Source organism: Pongo abelii, chromosome Y (assembly GCF_028885655.2).
Source record: "Pongo abelii isolate AG06213 chromosome Y, NHGRI_mPonAbe1-v2.0_pri, whole genome shotgun sequence".
NCBI lineage: Eukaryota > Metazoa > Chordata > Mammalia > Primates > Hominidae > Pongo > Pongo abelii.
In genome coordinates, this window is record NC_072009.2 from 35,398,783 (window position 1) to 35,417,330 (window position 18,548).

At 45.2% G+C, this 18,548-nt stretch overlaps 2 pseudogenes; one reads left to right on the top strand and one right to left on the bottom strand.

Annotated features, from left to right (window-relative positions):
* Positions 1 to 1,261: 1,261 nt before the first annotated feature.
* LOC134760946 (cell division cycle protein 27 homolog) lies at positions 1,262 to 2,326 on the bottom strand (annotated as a pseudogene).
* Positions 2,327 to 10,210: 7,884 nt separating this feature from the next.
* Positions 10,211 to 10,362, top strand: LOC134760969 (5.8S ribosomal RNA; annotated as a pseudogene).
* The last annotated feature ends 8,186 nt before the right edge of the window (positions 10,363 to 18,548 follow it).

Below are 18,548 nucleotides of genomic sequence, written 5' to 3' on the forward strand. Positions count from 1 at the left end.
TTCAGTGTTTTTTTCTATTATCCAATAAGTGAATTATGCTATTCCTTTCCAATTTCTGAAGCACTTTTTGTCCCAATCACCATTTCTGTGTTCAAAGAAAAAGTAACAAATCAAGTAACAAAACTAAACAAGCAAACAAACAAACAAAACACAACTACAGTATCTGCCAAAGTTTGGTAGAAGACTGAAACTGTTGAGTATAAGGATCTGGTATTCTATTATCATTAGTTAACTTAAGAGTTTATTAAAGACATACATTTCCTAAAAGAACATGTTAGTTTGAAGTTATTGACCAGTATGTACCATCCCTAAGTATTAGTAACCAAATTCATGACAATAAAGAGCTATCTAACAAGAAAAATTAGTGACTACCAGCACCATCAACAAGACTTTGTCTTTACACTTCGTTACCACTTACCATGCATTATAATGTCTAGGATTGACTCTCATAGCATTTCAAAAACAAGCTAATGCTTTGTCCAATTCTTCAGTTAAGACAAACTCCTGCCCTAATAGAGTATAGGCATAAGCATAATTTGGATCCACTTGGATAGCTCTCTGGAAGAATTTAATTGCAATATCATTTTCCCATTGCAGACTGAAACACTTCCCTGCAGCACACCATGCCTCTGGGGAATTTTTTTCCATGTCTGTAAAGTCTTTTGACAGAACTGAAAGAGCAACATCTTTTTGAAGCTGCCAAAGTGTTGTAGATTTCCATGCCTTAGACTCTATAATTCTCAGTCCTTCTAAATTCTGAGAATATTCTTTCAGCTTGCATGTACTCTGAAAGTTCAAAATGGACCCTTCCAATTTGGCACAGTACCCAACCAGTATTGTAGTGGTGAGAAGGTAGATGGCTCAAAATATTTATAGCTTCTTTGCAATGGTATGAACACAAAGCTAAATAACCTTTCCCCCTTTCACGAAAAAGGCTCATCAAGCCTTCTGCTGCTTCTTTTTGTAGATTAAAAGCCTGAATCTGAGGTGTGATTGTGGACATTTTCCCTTCTGAAATGATGAAAGAGGCCAATTTTGTAATTTCCAGGCTAACATTTATGTTAAGTTGAGTTATTTCTCCTTTATTAGTTTTACTTTTTGTTTTTCTGTTTGGGATTTTAGGTGGAAACTTAATTTTTAATTTCTTCATATTCTCCTTGGTTGTGGAACTGTCACTAGTAAAGAGTCGTGAACTTCTTCAATGCAGTGTATTTGGGGGAGATGTCATAATGGGGCTCAATACCTGAGGTGTTGTATTTATTTATGGACGAGAACTTTCTGTATGTGGAAGAATTGGAGTTACCTCTCGGCTATTTCCACTCTGTGAGAAGACAGACTTTGCGCTAGTTTGGCCGATTCTGGCAACAGACTTTTTTGAAGTGGCTCCGGTGGATGGCACATCAATTTCAAAAGGTGTATTAGTGTAGTTTTGTAAATTGAATCCCTCTCCAGGACTTGGGGTTCCTAATGGCAAAATCCCAAAACTTGGGGTGAATGGACTAAGAGCTGCTTGTCCTCCTAATAAACTTCGACCAGTTTTTGGTTTATTTTGAACCTGTTTAGAAAATATGGAAGTTCCTGTTCCCAGTGGGACAGTATCAGGTGAAATTACAGCTGAATCAATAGAAGACACTGGGGAATCTGTATTCAAGGAATACTGTGAATTGGAAGATTCTAAAATCAATCTGTTTAATTCAGTTGTGTCCTGGGGTGTTTCTGTAAGAACGGTCTCAGGCTGTCTGTGACATAAACTATGATTAGGTACTTGTGTTGTTCAAGATTTGGGCAGACAGTTGCTAAAGTTTTGTAAAGATGTGAATTTAAATGTTTGGTCAGGATCTGGCTTTTCACCTACTTCACATAATGATTCAAAGGGATACCAGAAGAAAAGATTTAAACTCAGGCTCTTTTGGTAGCAATTTAACGCTTTGGCAAGCCGATCTGTCTTGCAATTTACATGTCCCAATAATGGAAAGGGAAAGCAAGCTGAATCACCAAACTCAGTAGCAATCTCATCATGGCTTTTCTGCTTATGAAACACTACAACCGATAAGATATGTTCCCTTTCTGCAAGCTTGCTGAGATCAACACAACATTTTGCAAGCAGATATTTGCATTCTGGTGTAGTACAACTGTGTCCTTTCAAGAGTCTATATGCTTTATAGGCCTTTCCTGGGCGGTAATAACAGGTCGCCAGTAAAAACAAGGCTTCTTCTGAGAGTACTTCTGCATAAAGGTTTTCTGCGAGGAAAACCCCATCTCGGTAAGCATAGAGGTTTAGTGCTTGCTATATAGCAGCCTGGACGGGTTTCTGCAGCACCGTCATCCTCGAGGATCAGACCCACTTTCTGCAATGCCTCAGGCATCCCCCCACCCCGCCAAACCCCCTCCCCCCCGTAGCGGCTCCGGCCTGGCCAGCCTCGGCTCATTTAAACTCACCAGTTGTGTAAGTTGCCTGTTCACTCTGATGGTAGTTTCTTTGGCTGTGCAGAAGCTTTTTAGTTTAATTAGATCTCATTTGTTAATTTTGACTTTTGTTGCCATTGCTTTTGGTGTTTTAGCCATGAAGTCCTTACCCACGTCTATGTCCTGAATGGTAATGCCTAGGTTTTCTTCTAGAGTTTTTATGATTTTAGGTCTAACACTTAAGTCTTTAATCCATCTTGAATTGATTTTTATATAAGGTGTAAGGAAGGGATCCAGTTTCAGTTTTATATATATGGCTAGCCAGTTTTCCCAGCACCATTTATTAAATAGGGAATCCTTTCCCCATTGCTTGTTTTTCTCAGGTTTGTCTAAGATCAGATAGTTGTAGATACGTGGCATTATTCCTGAGGGCTGTGTTCTGTTCCATTGATCTATATCTCTGTTTTGGTACAAGTACCATGCTGCTTTGGTTACTGTAGCCTTGAAGTATAGCTTAAAGTCAGGTAGTGTGATGCCTCCAGCTTTGTTCTTTTGGCTTAGGATTGACTTGGCAATGTGGGCCGTTTTTTGGTTCCATATGAACTTTAAAGTAGATTTTGACAATTCTGTGAAGAAAGTCATTGGTAGCTTAATGGGGAAGACTAAGCGATCTAGAACTAGAAATACCATTTGACCCAGCCATCCCATTCCTGGGCATATACCCAAAGAACTATAAATCTGGTTGCTATAAAGACACATGCATATGTACATTTGTTGTGGCACTATTCACAACAGCAGAGACTTGGAACCAATCCAAATGTCCAACAATGATAGACTGGATTAAGAAACTGTGGCACATATACACCATGGAATACTACACAGCCATAAAAAATGATGAGTTCATGTCCTTCATAGGGACAAGGATAAAATTGGAAATCATCATTCTCAGTAAACTATTGCAAAAACAAAAAACAAACACTGCATATTCTCAGTCATAGGTGGAAATTGAACAATGAGAACATATGGACACAGGAAGGGGAACATCACACTCTGGAAACTGTTGTGGGGTGGGGGGAGGGAGGAGGGATAGCACTGGGAGATATATCTAATGCTAGAAGACAAGTCAGTGGGTGCAGTGCACCAGCATGGCACAAGAATACATATGTAACTAACCTGCATATTGTGCACATGTACCCTAAAACTTAAAGTATAATAATAATAAAATAAATAAAAAATAAACTCACCAGTTACTAAGGGACGGGGGAGGCCGAGCCAGAATGACTTCTTTACCCTGCCGACTCTGGAAAGCCTGGCCCCTTGTGATCCATTGCAAAGCGAGAGTCACTTCATGTTTGGAAAATGGATCTGCTCCCAAGTTCAGTGGAGGGATGTGGCATGTAGGACGAACGACTCTCTTCCTTCTGATTAGGTCTGCACAGTGGGGCCTAGGGCTGGAGCTCTCTCTATGCAGACTGCTGACTCCTTCTACCTTGGGTTCTATTGGCCCCACCCTGGGACACGGGCCTTGGCAGATTCTGGTCCTTCCTGGCCCTTAAGTCGCTGTCAGAAACCCCATCTCCTGCTCGGATGCCCCAATGACTGTGGCTCATGCCTCTCTGGAAACTTTGGAAATCTCTCCTCTACGCATGGTCACCTAAAACCCCAGGAGCTCAGGAGACATGGCTGACATCCACCTCACTGCTTTTGGGAGAGAATGATGAGAGTCTCTTACCGACTTTTGATTTGAGTTCTTCATGGGTGTGTGGTTAAGACGTAGTGAGACCAGATGTATTAACTCAGGCCAGGTGCAGGTGGCTCATGCCTGTAACCCCAACACTTTGGCAGGCGGAGGCCATAGGATACCTTGAGGAATTGCTTAACTCTGGGGAGATTGAGGCTGCAGTGAGTGAGCCATAATGGTGTCACTGCATTCCAGTCTGGGCGAAAGACAGAGTGAGACCCTGTGACAGGCAGGCAGGCAGGCAGACAGGCAGACAGGCAGAAAGACAACAGCTGTATTATGTTCTTCTCAGCGCAGGAAGTAAAAATAACAGAATAAAGTGCTTAATTTTTTTGGGGGGATGGAATTTCACTCTTCTTGCCCACGCTGGAGTTCAATGGCACCATCTTGGCTCATCGCAAACTCCACCTCCCATGTTCAATTAATTTTCCTTCCTCAGCCTCCTGAGTAGCTGGGATTACAGGCATGTGCCACCACACCCAGCTGATTTAGTATTGTTAGTAGAGATGGCATTTCTCTATGTGGGTCAGGTGGGTCTCGATCTGGCCACCTCAGGTGATCTGCCCACCTCAGCCTCCCAAAATGCTGGGATGACAGGGATAAAGAATTGCTCCTGGTCAGCTGCGTTTTTTTTTTTATTATTTTCCATTTTAATCTATTTATTATTATTATTTTTTGAGATGGAGTCTCGCTCTGTTGCCCAGACTGGAGTGCAGTGGCATGATGTCGGCTCACTGCAAGCTCTGCCTCCCAGGTTCATGCCATTCTCCTGTCTCAGCCTCCCAATTAGCTGGGACTACAGGAGCCTGCCACCGTGCCTGGCTAATTTTTTGAATTTTGAGTCAAGATGGGGTCCTTGTGGTAGCCAGGATGGTCTCGATCTCCTGACCTCCATGATCCAACCACCTCAGCCTCCCAAAGTGTTGGGATTACAGGCGTGAGCCACAGTGCCCAGCCTATTTATCTATTTATTAATTTTGAGTCCAGGTTATGAAACCAGTCAGTTTTTGTATTTTTTAGAGATGAAGTTTCACCATGTTGCCAAGGCTTGGATAGAGGGATCCACCTTCCCTCGCCTCCCAAAATGCGGGGATGACAGGCGTGAGAATACCGTGCCCGGCTCCACACCTTCCCCTGCCAGCTTATCCCTCAGGTGCCCGAGGCCGAGCAGTGGTGTGTGGTTCCCACCCCCAGTGCCCCTCCTCCGGTCACCACGGCGGTGTTTGCGAGTCGGTCCTGAGGGAGCTCGTTGGTGTGGGGGTCGAGGCGGTTGAGTGAGACGTGCCCCTCCCACGCAGGGAAGGGTGCCACGTGGTCTGTCGAGTGCAGGTCTCATGCTCCCCTCTGGCGGGTGCGCGCGGGCCGTGTGAGTGATCGTGGTGGGCTCAGGCAGGTGATGCGTGTGCTGGCCGGCCGCCGAGGGGCTACCGGTCTACCTCTGACAGGTTGTGTGTGGGTTTACTTGGAGGGGCTTTGCCTGGGAGAAAGGAGGCGGGTGGACAGGGGGCCCTTGGGGGATTGCGTGCATGCGCAGCGGCAAGGCCCCCTGCCCAGACCGCGAAGGCTCAAGGTTTCCGCAAGCAGATTTTTCCTGGTACCGCAGGCCCCCTCCCTTCCCCAGGCATCCCTGAGCACTTCTGCAGGCCCGACGAGGGGCGAATGGCTGGTGGGGAGTGTGACCCACCCTCGGTGAGAAAGCTTTCTGTAGCAATCCCAGTGGTGTGCTTTTGGAGTACAGGATCCCCCGGCCTGCCCCCTCTCTCTGCATTATGGTAGTGCTGCCATAGCAACTCACTTGCAGAGGACCCTCCTCCACTTCCCCCTTGACGGGGTGAGGCGGGGGAGAGTAAGGTTTCCACTGGCCTCCGCGGTGGGGACCGAGGGCGGCTCATCGCCTACTGTGTGGTCCATGCCTCCCCTTTCTGAGTCGGGGGAGGATCCCGCTGGGCAGGGCCAGCATCCTAGCAGTTGGGAGGCTGCGTGAGTGGTGGCGGTGCCTGGCGTTCCATCCGGCACGTTACCCGCTCCGTTGTGAGCTGGATCTCCGCCCACTCCCCTGTGGAGCAGCGACCAGTGCCGACGACCATGTTTGCGTGGCACAGGGTTGGGCTGCCTGGCCCTGGGAAGTGTCCCAAGTGGGGGGTGCGCCTGTCTCCCGGAGCTTGACTGGGTCGGAGGATGGATGAGAAACGAACAAAGTGGTCCTGGCGTTGGGTTTGTGGCTGAGGTCACTTCGGGGTTCCACTGGTGGGACCCGGGGCTCGTGAGACAGGTCTCAGTGGGTGCCGAGGGTCATCCAGCATCCTAGGCGGGGTGCCATGGGACCTCCCTCATGTCTGTGGAGGTAGTATCCCATTGCCATGTTTTCCTGGTGGCCCAGCCATGCCTGCGGTTTCTCCCCAAGCCGCCCCTCTGCGGGCTCCTGGGCGTCCTTGCCATTGTGGTCCCTGGCCTTGCATGTCTGTGCCCCCCACCCCACCCATGTATCCTTTCTCCCCTAGTGGCTCACCGGCTTAGACTGTGGCGGTCCCGTCTAGGACCAAACCCGGCTCTGCCTTGTGGGGTGCCGCCACCAGCCACTGGTTGGCTCATTGTCCGTGTCCCTGGGTGCCCGCCTTCGGGACCAATTCAGCAGTGCCCCACGTGGGACTGGTGGCCACCTGGAGGGTTTGGGGTCGGCCTACAGCACATGGGGAGAAGAGGGTTCCGGGGGCTGGCCGCGACAGCCGTGGTGGTGGGGCAGCCGCAGGCCCGCCAAAGGCCAGTTGGCCACTCCAGGTACTGCGCAGGGCCGCCTTCATGTTCAGAGACTGGTGGCAGTGAGACCCCAGGCACTGCAGTTCGCTTCTCCTTTGCTACCCAAACGTCATGGCCGCCCTGCGCCCACTGCACGTGAGTGGCCGCCAGTCCACTGAGGCTGCTGTTCATGGGTCAGGCGGTCTGCCTCCTCTCACGTGGGCATGAAGGGTCGGGAGTGGTAAGCCCGTTGGGGGGTGTTGTGTCGTGTGGGTGGATGGGATGTCCAGTTCACTGCCCCACCACCCCTCTCCCACCACCTCGCGCTGCTCCCTCCCTCCCACACACCAGGTCGCCTGCAATGTCGTGCCCATCCTCGTGACTGGGAGGCCAGGCTCATCCTTGCAAGGCCCAGAGTCCGCTTTCTACCTACATGGTTGATCCTACCAGACCCATATGCTTATCTCAAAGATTAAGCCATACATGTCTAGGTACGCAGGGCCGGTACAGTGAAACTGCGAACGGCTCATTAAATCAGTTATGGTTCTTTTTGTCGCTTGCTCCTCTCCTACTTCAAAAACTGTGGTAATTCTAGAGCTAATACAAGCCGAAGGGCACTGACCCCCTTCGCAGGGAGGATGCGTGCATTTATCAGATTAAAATCAACCCAGTTAGCCCCTCTCTGACCCCAGCCAGGAGGTCGGGTGCTGCTAGATTTGGTGACTGTCGATAACCTCAGGCCAATTGCATGCCCCCAGTGACAGCAACGACCCATTTGAACGTCTGCCCTATCAACTTTCGATGGTAGTCACTTTGCCTAATATGGTGACCACGGGTGTTGGGGAATCAGGGTTTGATTCTGGAGAGGGAGCCTGAGAAACAGCTACCACATTCAAGGAAGGCAGCAGGCGCACAAATTACCCACTCCTGACATGGGGAAGTAGTGACGAAAAATAACAATGCAGGACTCTTTCGAGGCCCTGTAATTGGAATGAGTCCACTTTAAATCCTTTAAAGAGGATCCATTGGAGGGCAAGTCTGGTGCCAGCAGCCACGGTAATTCCAGCTCCAATAGGGTTTATTAAAGTTGCTGCAGTTTAAAAGCTCGTAGTTGGATCTTGGGAGTGGGCAGAAGGGCAAGCCACGGCCCGTCCCCGCCCCTTACCTCTCAGTGCCCCCTCAATGCTCTTAGCTGAGTGTCCCACGGCCCAAAGCGTTTACCTTGAAAAAGTTAGAGTGTTCAAAGCAGGCCTGAGCCACCTGGATACCACAGCTAGGAATGATGGAATAGGACCACCATGATTAAGAGGCCATGATTAAGAGGCCATGATTAAGAGGGATGGCTGGGGGCATTCGTATTGCGCCACTAGAGGTGAAATTCTTGGACCAGCACAGTTCGGACCAGAGTGAAAGCATTTGCCAAGAATGTTTTCATTAACCAAGAATGAAAGTCGGAAGTTTGAAAATGATCAGATACTGTCGTAGTTCCGACCATAAATGATGCCAACTGGTGATGTGGCAAGGTTATTTCCATGACCCACTGGGCAGCTTCCAAGAATCCAAAGCCTTTGGGTTTTTGGATTCCGGGGGGTGTATGGTTGCAAAGCTGAAACTTAAAGGAACTGGTGGAAGTGCACCACCAAGAGTGGTGCCTGCAGCTTAATTTGACTCAACATGGGAAAACTCACCTGGCTGGGACACGGACAGGATTGACAGATTGATAGCTCTTTCTCGATTCCGTGGGTGGTGGTGCATGGCCTTAGTTGGTGGAATGATTTGTCTCGTTAATTCTGATAATGAAGGAGACTCTGGCATGCTAACTATTTACGTGACCCTTGAGCGGTCGGCGTCCCCCAACTTCTTAGAGGGACAAGTGGCGTTCAGCCACCCGAGATTGAGCAATAACAGGTCTGTGATGCCCTTAGATGTCTGGGGCTGCACACAAGCTACACTGACTGGCTCAGCATGTGCCTACCCTACGTGGTAGACATGGGTAACCTGTTGAACTCCATTGGTGATGGGGATCGGGGATTGCAATTATTCCCCATGAACGAATAATTCCCAGTAAGTGAGGGTCATAGGCTTGCATGAAGTCCCTGCCTTTTGTACACACCGCCGGTCGCTACTACTGATTGGATGGTTTAGTGAGGCCCTCGGATCGGCCTCGCTGCGTCAACCCACTGCCCTGGTGGAGCACTGAGAAGACAGTCAAACTTGACTATGTAGAGGAAGTATAAGTCGTAACAAAGTTTCTGTAGGTGAACCTGCAGAAGGATCATTAATGGAGAAGAGCGAAGCCTCGGAAGCTCTGCCCCTTCCTTCCTCCTTGGCAGACTGTGTTCCCTGTGAGGTGCCTGTGCAGGCGGGGTCGTGCCCTTTGTTTGTTGCACGGCCCCGCCTGCCCCGAGAGCTGGAGATTTCGGGAGGGAGAGAGGGGCTAGAGAGAGACATGCGTGCGGGGACAAAACCATGTGTGCGTGACGTGGGGCAGGCTGGATGGCTTGCTGTCCTGATGAGCAGTGGGGAGCCGTACACTGTGGTGGCCCCCACGTGTGTGTCAGCCGGTGCGGGGTTGGTTCTCGGCGTCAGGGCGGGGTTGGATTCTCGGTGCCCTCCCTGCCAGGGCCGTCTTCCTGCCCTGTCCCGCTGGCTCGGCCCCATCCCGCCTGCTCCCGTTGGTGCCAGGCAGGTTCCCATCGCTGCCACTGCCGCCATCATTGCCTCTGCAACACCACACCACAGGGCCTGGCCCGGCCCACTGGATCTTCCCAGGCTTCCTGCTAGGGTGTCTCAAGAATAGGGGGCCAGACGCCTGTCCCCACCCCCATCCTCCCCTGCCATCCAGGTACCTAGAGCGTTCTGGTGCGGAGATTTAAGGACCCCTTGAGGGGTCGCCCATCCACCCGTGGGTTGGGTGCTGTGGGCCTGTAGGGGAGTCCTTTCGGGAGGGACCCGACTCTCCCTCGCCTCCCCTGCTGAATCTGTCCCCCTGGCCAGCCAGGGCCGCGCCGCACTTGTGTGTTGCTGCTGATGCCAGTGGGGGCTTTACCCGGTGGCCATGGTGCTGTCGCGCATGTGCTGCACGTGTGGCGTGTGCACCGTGCCATGGGGGAGGGAACCCCTGGGTGCCCATGGGGTGGTGTCAGCGTTCACCCCCCACCCCGTGGTCGGCACCACCTCCCTGTGTTGTGAAACCTTCTGACCCCTCTCTGGAGTCTTGTCCCATTGCTGTCTGACTGGCCGGACTGAGGTAACCCCTCTGAGGGACGTGCTGTGCCAGGAGGGCCTCCCGTTGTTAGGAGCACCCTCGCCAAATTGACCTCGTATGACTTTTGGCAGTGGATCACCCGGCTACTGCGTTGATGAAGAACACAGCTAGCTGTGAGAATTAATGTGAATTGCAGGACACATTGATCATGGACACATCAAACGTACTTGTGGCCTGGGTTCCTCCCAGGGCTATGCCTGTCTGAGCATAACTTGCCGATCAATAGACCCAGGGGTGTCTCCAGGCTCTTCAGGGTGCATGGCTGGGAGTTCCGTGGCAGGGCCCTCTGGGGCCCTCCATCCCCCCAAGTACAGACCAGTGACGTCCGCCCTCCTCTTCCACTGTACCCGCCCCTTCCCCCTACCAGTCCCTGTGTGGACAAGCATTGGGTGGCATGGGGAAGGGGGGCTCCCGGCTGTGAGGAAGAGAGAGAGGGCGGCACAGCCACCCGCGAAAACAGAGAGGGAAAACAGAGAGCCGGCTGGGGCTGAGTTCCTGTGGTCACCACCACAGTCCGGGTTCCTCCCTCGGGGGCTCCCTCGCGCCTCACGCAGCCCGTGGTGCAGGGTTCTTTGGCCCTGGTGGGGTGGAAGGTCCCGTGCCATCGTCGTTGTCACACGTCATCGGTGGTGGGGGCTTGTTGGGTGCGGAGGAAAGCAAGTAGTAAGGGTCCGCTGGGGAGAGGGTGGGGACGCAGGTCTCAGTCATCGTGGTTTGCTGCCCGCCCCTGGTGGCAGCCTGGTGACCGGCTGACCTCTGCTCCAGTGCCCCTCCTCCCCAACACCCCTCCGAGGCACCGTCCTTCTTGCCCGACCCCGCGCCACCTTCTCGGTGCATGTCGTGGTGCGTCCGGGGCCAGAAGTCCGCCACACGGCCCATCTGGCAATGCTCATTGCCATGGTCCCAGGGTTTGCTTGCCCCTGGCGGTGACCCACTGGACGCTGTTGTGTCATCCGCCATCACACATCTGCCTCCGGCTCTCGTCCGTGCAGTGCCTGGGGCCCCGTCCGGAGCTTCCACGTTGGGGTGGGGCGGTGCCATCGCATCCTCGGACACATCCCCCACCTCCATTTAGTATGTAGGCAATCCCATGTAACTTAGCAAAGCTAGCAAGTCCCTGGACTTGGCGCAGCAACTGTAGAGGTGGCCTTCCAGTAGCATTGTTAACATTAATTGTAATTTGTAGGAAATCACTTAGATTCACATTTCATTACCCAAGTTATACAAATGTGTAAAAAAATACAGTTTTAATAAAAGGGAGTAAAGGATAATATAAGTAATATTCAGAATCTCTAATTGGAAGAGGTAGCATTTTCTCAGAAATGATGCATTCCTGGAGCAAGGTCATTTTGTGTTTGGTTTGTTAAATATCTATTTCCATTTTGACAAACCACTGGAAAAGCCCAGCTTCACAAGAACTCTCCATTGGAATGATCACACAAAAGGACACCCATAACACAAAATCAAAATAAGGGTGGTCTGGGATTCATATTAAAGACTCATTACCAAGTTTTCTTAGAAGAGATAAAGAACAGAAAGTTACTTTTATGTGATGGAAAACAGAGAGAAAGAATAAATGGAACAATAAATGTTAGGCAACAGCAGTGAAAACCAAGCTGCAGGAAAAAATGAATGGAAATGTTTGTTTGGTATTGATTTCCTATCCTGATATCAGAAAGTATGGGAAAGAAGAAAGTACATTTTCTGAGACAAATAGAACATAAAACAAATGAATATTAAAGACTATCTTACAGTGCAAAGAAAACTATCTGTGACTTGTTTTTTCCATTTAAAAATACGATCTTGTGCAATTATATTTATATAAATTATTGAAATAAAATTGTAAAGATGGAGAACAGAATATGGGTTTGCCAAGGGGAATGGGTGGAGGAAAACGCGTCAGAGTGTCAGCAAAGATCTTAAGTTGGAGCCTGGTCGTGAGGCTACCGTTCTGTATCTTGACTGTGGAAGTGGTAGTTACAGAGATCTACACCACATAAAAATGCACAGAACACACGCACACACATACACACACACACAAATGAATGCATACAAAATGGTTGCAATCTGAATAAGCTTTCTGAATTGTACCTATGTCAGTTTCCAGGTTTTGATAATGCTCTGTGGCTATGTGAGGTGTCACCACTTGAATTAGTGAAGAGTACCAAAGACATCCCTGTAAATTTTGCAGCTTGCTGTGAATCTATAATTATTTCAAAAGAAACTTGAACGTCATAGCAGACTTTCACTTCAAATAGGAAAAAAACTGAAGATTAATGAAATTGTTGAAGAACATCAAATACTCAATAATCTGTATGAGAACTGTATTCTGTCCACTCACAGCACAGCTCTCATTTAGCCTTTTCCTGTCGTACCCTGGAGGACTTAAGCTCTTCTTGGATTGCCAATGCCAATAGTGTTTATTTGTTACTAACTTTGTACTGGATGCCCCAAAAACGAAAAGTGATTGAATAATCATTTATAATAACAACTAGTAATTTTAATTATAAAGAGACAATAGTGGTAATGAATTTAAATATTTAGGGTAAAGAATATGATCTTCATAAGATAATACTGGCAAAATTAAAAAAAAATTAAGAATCAGAAACATAAGTAGTTCAGAATTGTGAAAAAAATTCTGGATCTGAGAAGCAAAAGAACAGAGATTGTATTGCGTTTCTGCTCCAAACCTGATGAATCACCTTAGGTGTGTTTTGTTTCTGTGCCAAAGCTTCTGAATCACCTTAGGGAATGCGTGCCCTTTCCCTGAATCTGTTTTCATTTCTACAAAATAAAGTGAGCTAGATCATCTCCAAGGTCCCCCATATATTCATATTTTTGGCTCTACATGAACTTCAGTTCAATTCCTAATTTCAGTGTGGATAATACATGTGGGCTGCACCACAAGCAGTGTGTCTAAATGCTCATGTTGGTCCTAAAAACTAATTATGAGCAGTTTGGAAATTCTGTTGTTGTAGAATCTGCAAAGGGATACTTGTGAGCACTTTGAAGCCTATGTTGAAAAGGAAATGCCTTCACATAAAAACTATAAAGAAGGTTTCTGAGAAACTGCTTTGTGATATCTGCATTCATCTCACAGAGTTAAACGTTTCATTCATTTGATCAGTCTGGAAACTCTGTTCTTGTACAATCTACAAAGTGATATTTGTGAGTGCTTTGAGGTCTATGGTGAAAAAGGAAATACCTTCACATAAAAACTAGACAGAAGATTTCTGAGAAAGTACTTTTTGACTTATGAATTCATCTCACAGGGTTAAACCATACTTTTGATTCAAAAGCTTGGAAACGATGTTCTTGTAGAATCTGCAGAGGTATATTTGTGAGTGCTTTGAGGCCTATGGTGAAAAAGGAAATATCTTCACATAAAAACTAGACAGAAAGTTTCTGAGAAACCGCTCTGTAATGTGTGCATTCATCTCACAGAGGTAAACGTTTCTTTTTCATTTAGCAGATGGGAAAATCTTTTCTTGTACAATCTGCAAAGAGATATTTGTGAGCAGTTTGAGGCCTATGGTGAAAAAGGAAATATCATCGCATAAAAACTTGACAGAAGTTTCTGAGAAACTTCCTGGCTATGTGTGCATTCATCTCACAGAGTTGAACCATTCTTTTGATTAAGCAGTTTGGTAACAGTATTTTTGTAGAATCGGCAAAAAGATATTTGTCAGCTCTATGAGGCCTACGGTGAAAAAGGAAATATCTTCACATAAAAACTATAAAGAATGTTTCTGAGAAGCTGTTTTGCAAGGTGTGCATTCAACTCACAGAGATAACAGTTTCTGTTCTTTGATGAGTCTGGAAACTCTGTTCTTGTAAAATCTGCAAAGGTATATTTTTGAGTGGCTTGAGGCCTATGGTGAAAAAGGAAATATCTTCACATAAAAACCTGATAGAAGATTTCAGAGAAACTTCTTTGTGATGTGTGCATTCATCTCACAGAGTTGAACCATTCTTTTGATTGAGAAGTTTGGAAACAGTCTTTTCAGAGAATCTGCAAAGGGATATTTTGAGCGCTTTGATAGGTATGGTGAAAAGGGAAATATCTTCATATAAAAACTGGACAGACGCTTTCTGAGAAACTTTTTTCGATGTGTGCATTCATCTCACAGAGTTGAAACTTTCTTTTGATTGAGCAGTTTGGAAAGAGTCCTTTTCTAGAACCTGCAGAGGAATATTTGTGGGCCCTTTATGGCCTAAGGTGAAATAGGAAACATATTCACATAAAAACTAGACAGAAACATTCAGAAAAACTACTTGGTGACGTGTGCATTTACCACACAGGGTTGAATCTTTCTTTTGATTGAACAGCTTGGAAACAGTCTTTTTGTAGTATCTCCAGAGGGATGTTTGTGAGTAGTTTGAAGCCTACAGTGAAAAAGGAAATATCTTCACATGGAAGCTAGACAGAATCTTTCTGAGAAACTTCTTTGTGATGTGTGAATTCATCTCACAGTGTTGAAAATTTCATTGGATTGAGCAGTTTGGAAACAATACTTTTGTAGAATCTGCAAAGGTATATTTCAGAGCCCATTGAGGTCTATAGTGAAATATGAAATATCTTCCCATAAAAACTAGACAGAAAGTTTCTAAGAAACTTCTTTTTGATGTTTGCTTCCATCTCACAGAGTTGAACCTTTCTTCTGATTGAGCAGTTTGGAAACACTCCTTTTGTAGAATCTGCAAATGGATATTTGAAGCACTTTGAGGCCCATGGTAAAAAAGGAAATATCTTCACATAACAACTAAATGGAAGCTTTCTGAGAAACTTTTTTGTTATGTGTGTGTGCATCTCACAGAGTTGAACCGTTCTTTTGATTGAGCAGTTGGAAATAGTCTTTTCGTAGAATCCGCAAATGAATATTCAGAGCTGTTTTGGGCCTATGGTGCAAAAGGAAACTTTTTTACATAAAAAATACACAGAAGCATTCTGAGAAACTTCTTTGTGATGAGAGCTTTCATCTCACAGAGTTCAACCTTTCTTTTCATTGAGCAGTTTGGAAACAGTCTTTTTGTAGAATCTGCAAAGGGATATTTGTGAGCCGTTTGATGCATGTGGTGTAAAAGGAAATACCTTCACATAAAAACTAGACAGAAGCATTTTTAGAAACGTCTTTGTGATGTTTGAATTTATCTCACAGAGTTGAACCTTTCTTTAGATTGAGCAGTTTGGAAACAGTCTTTTTGTACAATCTGCAAAGGGATATTTCTGAGCCGCTTGAGGCCTACAGTGAAAAATAAGTATCTTCTCATAAAAACTAGACAGAAGCATTCATAGAGACTACTTTGTGATGTGCCCATTCATCTCACAGAGTTGAAACTTGCTTTTGATTGAGCAGTTTGGTAACAGTATTTTTGTAGCATCTGCAAAGGCATATTTGTGAGCCCTTTATGGCCTATGATGAAATAGGAAATATCTTCACATAAAAACTAAACAGTAGCGGTCTGAGAAACTTCTCTGTGATGTGTGCTTTCATCTCTCAGGGTTGAACATTTCCTTCACTTGAGCAGATTGGAAACAGTCTTTTTGTACAACCTGCAAATGTATATTTGGAGCGCTTTGAGGCCTATGGTGAAAAAGGAATTATCTTCACATAAAAATTAGACAGAAGCATTCTGAGAAACTTCTTTGTGATGTTTGCATTACTCTCACACAATTGAACATTTCTTTGATTGAAGATTTGGAAACAGTCTTTTTGGAAAATCTACAAAGGGATAATTGTGAACCCTTTAAGTAATATGGTGAAGTAGGAAATATTTTTATATAAAAACTACACAGAAACATTCTGAGAAATTATTTTGTGATGGGTGCATTCATCTCACACAGTTGAAGCTAAAGCAGTTTGGAAACAGTCCTTTGTAGAATCCTCAAAAAGATAATTCTGAGCCCATTGAGGCCTTGGGTGATATAGGAAATATCCTCACATAAAAGCTAGACAGAAGCTTTCTGAGAAACTTCTTTTAAATGAGTGCTTTCATCTCAAATAGTTGAGCATTTCTCTTGACTCAGCAGTTTAGAAACACTCTTTTTGCAGAATCTGCAAATGGATAATTGGAACGCTTTGAGGACTATAGTGAAAAAGGAAATAGATTCACTTAAAAACTAAACAAGCTTTCTGAGAAACTGCTTTGTAATGCATGCATTCATCTCACAGCATTGAAACTTTCTTTTGATTGAGCAGTGTGTAAGCATCTTTTTGTAGAATCTGCAAATGGATATTTCTAGTACTTTGAGGGCAATGGTGAAAAAGGAAATATCTTCACAAAAAAACTAGGAAGATCATTCTGAAAAACTTCTTTGTGATGTGCGCTTTCACCTCACAGAGTTGAGCCTTTCTTTTCGTTGAGCAATTGGAAACAGTCTTTTCGTAGAATCTGCAAATCTGTATTTGGAGCACATTGAGGCCTATGGTGAAATAGGCAATACCTTTACATAAAAACTAGACAGTACCATTCTGAGAAACATCTCTGTGATATGTGCATTCATCTCACAGATATGAACCTTTCTTTGACTGAGCAGTTTGGAAACAGTCTTTTTGTGGAATCTGCAAAGGGATATTTCTGAGCCCATTGAAACCTATGGTGAAAAAGAAATATATTCACTTAAAACTCGACAGAAGCATTCTGATAAACTTTTTTGTGATGTGTCCATTCGTCTCACAGAGTTGAAACTTTCTTTGGATTGAGCAGTTTGGAAACAGTCTTTTTGTAGAATCTGCAAAAATATTTGTGAGTCCTGTATTGCCCATGGTGAAATAGGAAATATCTACACATAAAAACTAGACAGAATCTTTCTGAGAAACTTCTTTGTGATGTGTGCTTTTGTGTCACGAGTTGAACATTTCTTTTGATTGAGCAGTTTGGAAACACTCCTTTTGTAGAACCTGCAAATGGGTATTTGGAGTGCTTTGAGGCCTATGGTGAAAAAGGAAATATTTTCACAAAAAAATTGGACAGATGCATTCTGAGAAACTTCTTTGTGATGTGTGCATTCATCTGACAGATTTGAATCTTTCTTTGGATTCAGCAGTTTTCTAAACAGTCCTTTTGTAAAATCTGCAAAGGGATATTTCTGAGCCCATTGAGGCCTATGGTGAAAAAGGAAATATCTTCAAATAAAAAGAAAACAGAAGATTTCTGGGAAACTTCTTTGTGATGTGTGCATTCATCTCACAGTGTTGAAACTTTATTTTCATTGAGGAGCTGTCTTTTTGTAAAATCTGCAATGGGATATTTCTATTTGTGGCCTAAGGTTAAAAAGAAATATCTTCTCATAAAAATTAGACAGAAGCATTCTGAGAGGCTTCTCTGTGATGTGTGCATTCATCTCACCTTGTTGCACAGATTGGAAACAGTCCTTTTGTCTTATCTGCAGAGGAATATTTGTGAGCAGTTTGAGGCCTGTGGTGAAAAAGGAAATACCTTCACATAAAAACTAGACAAAAGCATTCTGGGAAACTTCTCTGTGATGTGTGCATTCAACTCACAGAGATGAACCTTTCATTAGATTGAGCAGTTTAGAAACAGTCCTTTTTTGGAATCTGCAAAGGGATATTTCTGAGCCCACTGAGGCCTAGGGTGAAAAAGAAATAACTTCACATAAAAACTTGACAGATGCATTCTGAGAAACTTCTTTGTGATGTGTCCATTCATCTCACAGAGTTGAAACTTTCTTTGGATTGAGCAGTTTGGAAACAATCTTTTTGAAGATTTTGCAAAAAATATTTGTGAGCCTTTTATTGTCTATGGTGAAATAGGAAATATCTTCACATAAAAACTAGACAGAAGTTTTCTAAGAAAATACTTTGTGATGTGTGCTTTCATCTCACAGAGTTGAACCTTTCCTTTTAATGAGCAATTTGGAAACAAACTTTTTGTAGAGTCTGTAAATGGATATTTGGAGCACTTTGAGGCCTGTGGTGAAAAACGAAATATCTTCACCACACAGACACCAGACAGAAGCATTCTGAGAAACTTCTTTGTGATGAGTGTATTCATATTACAGAGTTAAACATTTCTTTGGATGCAGCAGTTTTGAAAAAGTCTTTTTGTAGTATCTGCAGAGGGATATTCATGAGCAGTTTACGGCCTATGGTTAAAAAGGATATATCTTTTCAAAAAAACTTGACAGATCCATTGTTAGAAACTTCTTTGACATGTATGCCTTCATCTCACAGAGTAGAACCTTTCTTTGGATTGAGCAGTTTTCTAACCAGTCCTTTTGTAGAATCTGCAAAGGGATATTTCTGAACCCATTGAGGCCTATGGTGAAAAAGGAAATATCTTCACATGAAAGCTAAATAGAAGGTTTCTGAGAAAATCCTTTCTGATGTGTGCATTCATCTTGCAGTGTTGAAACTTTCTTTTGGTTAAGCAGTT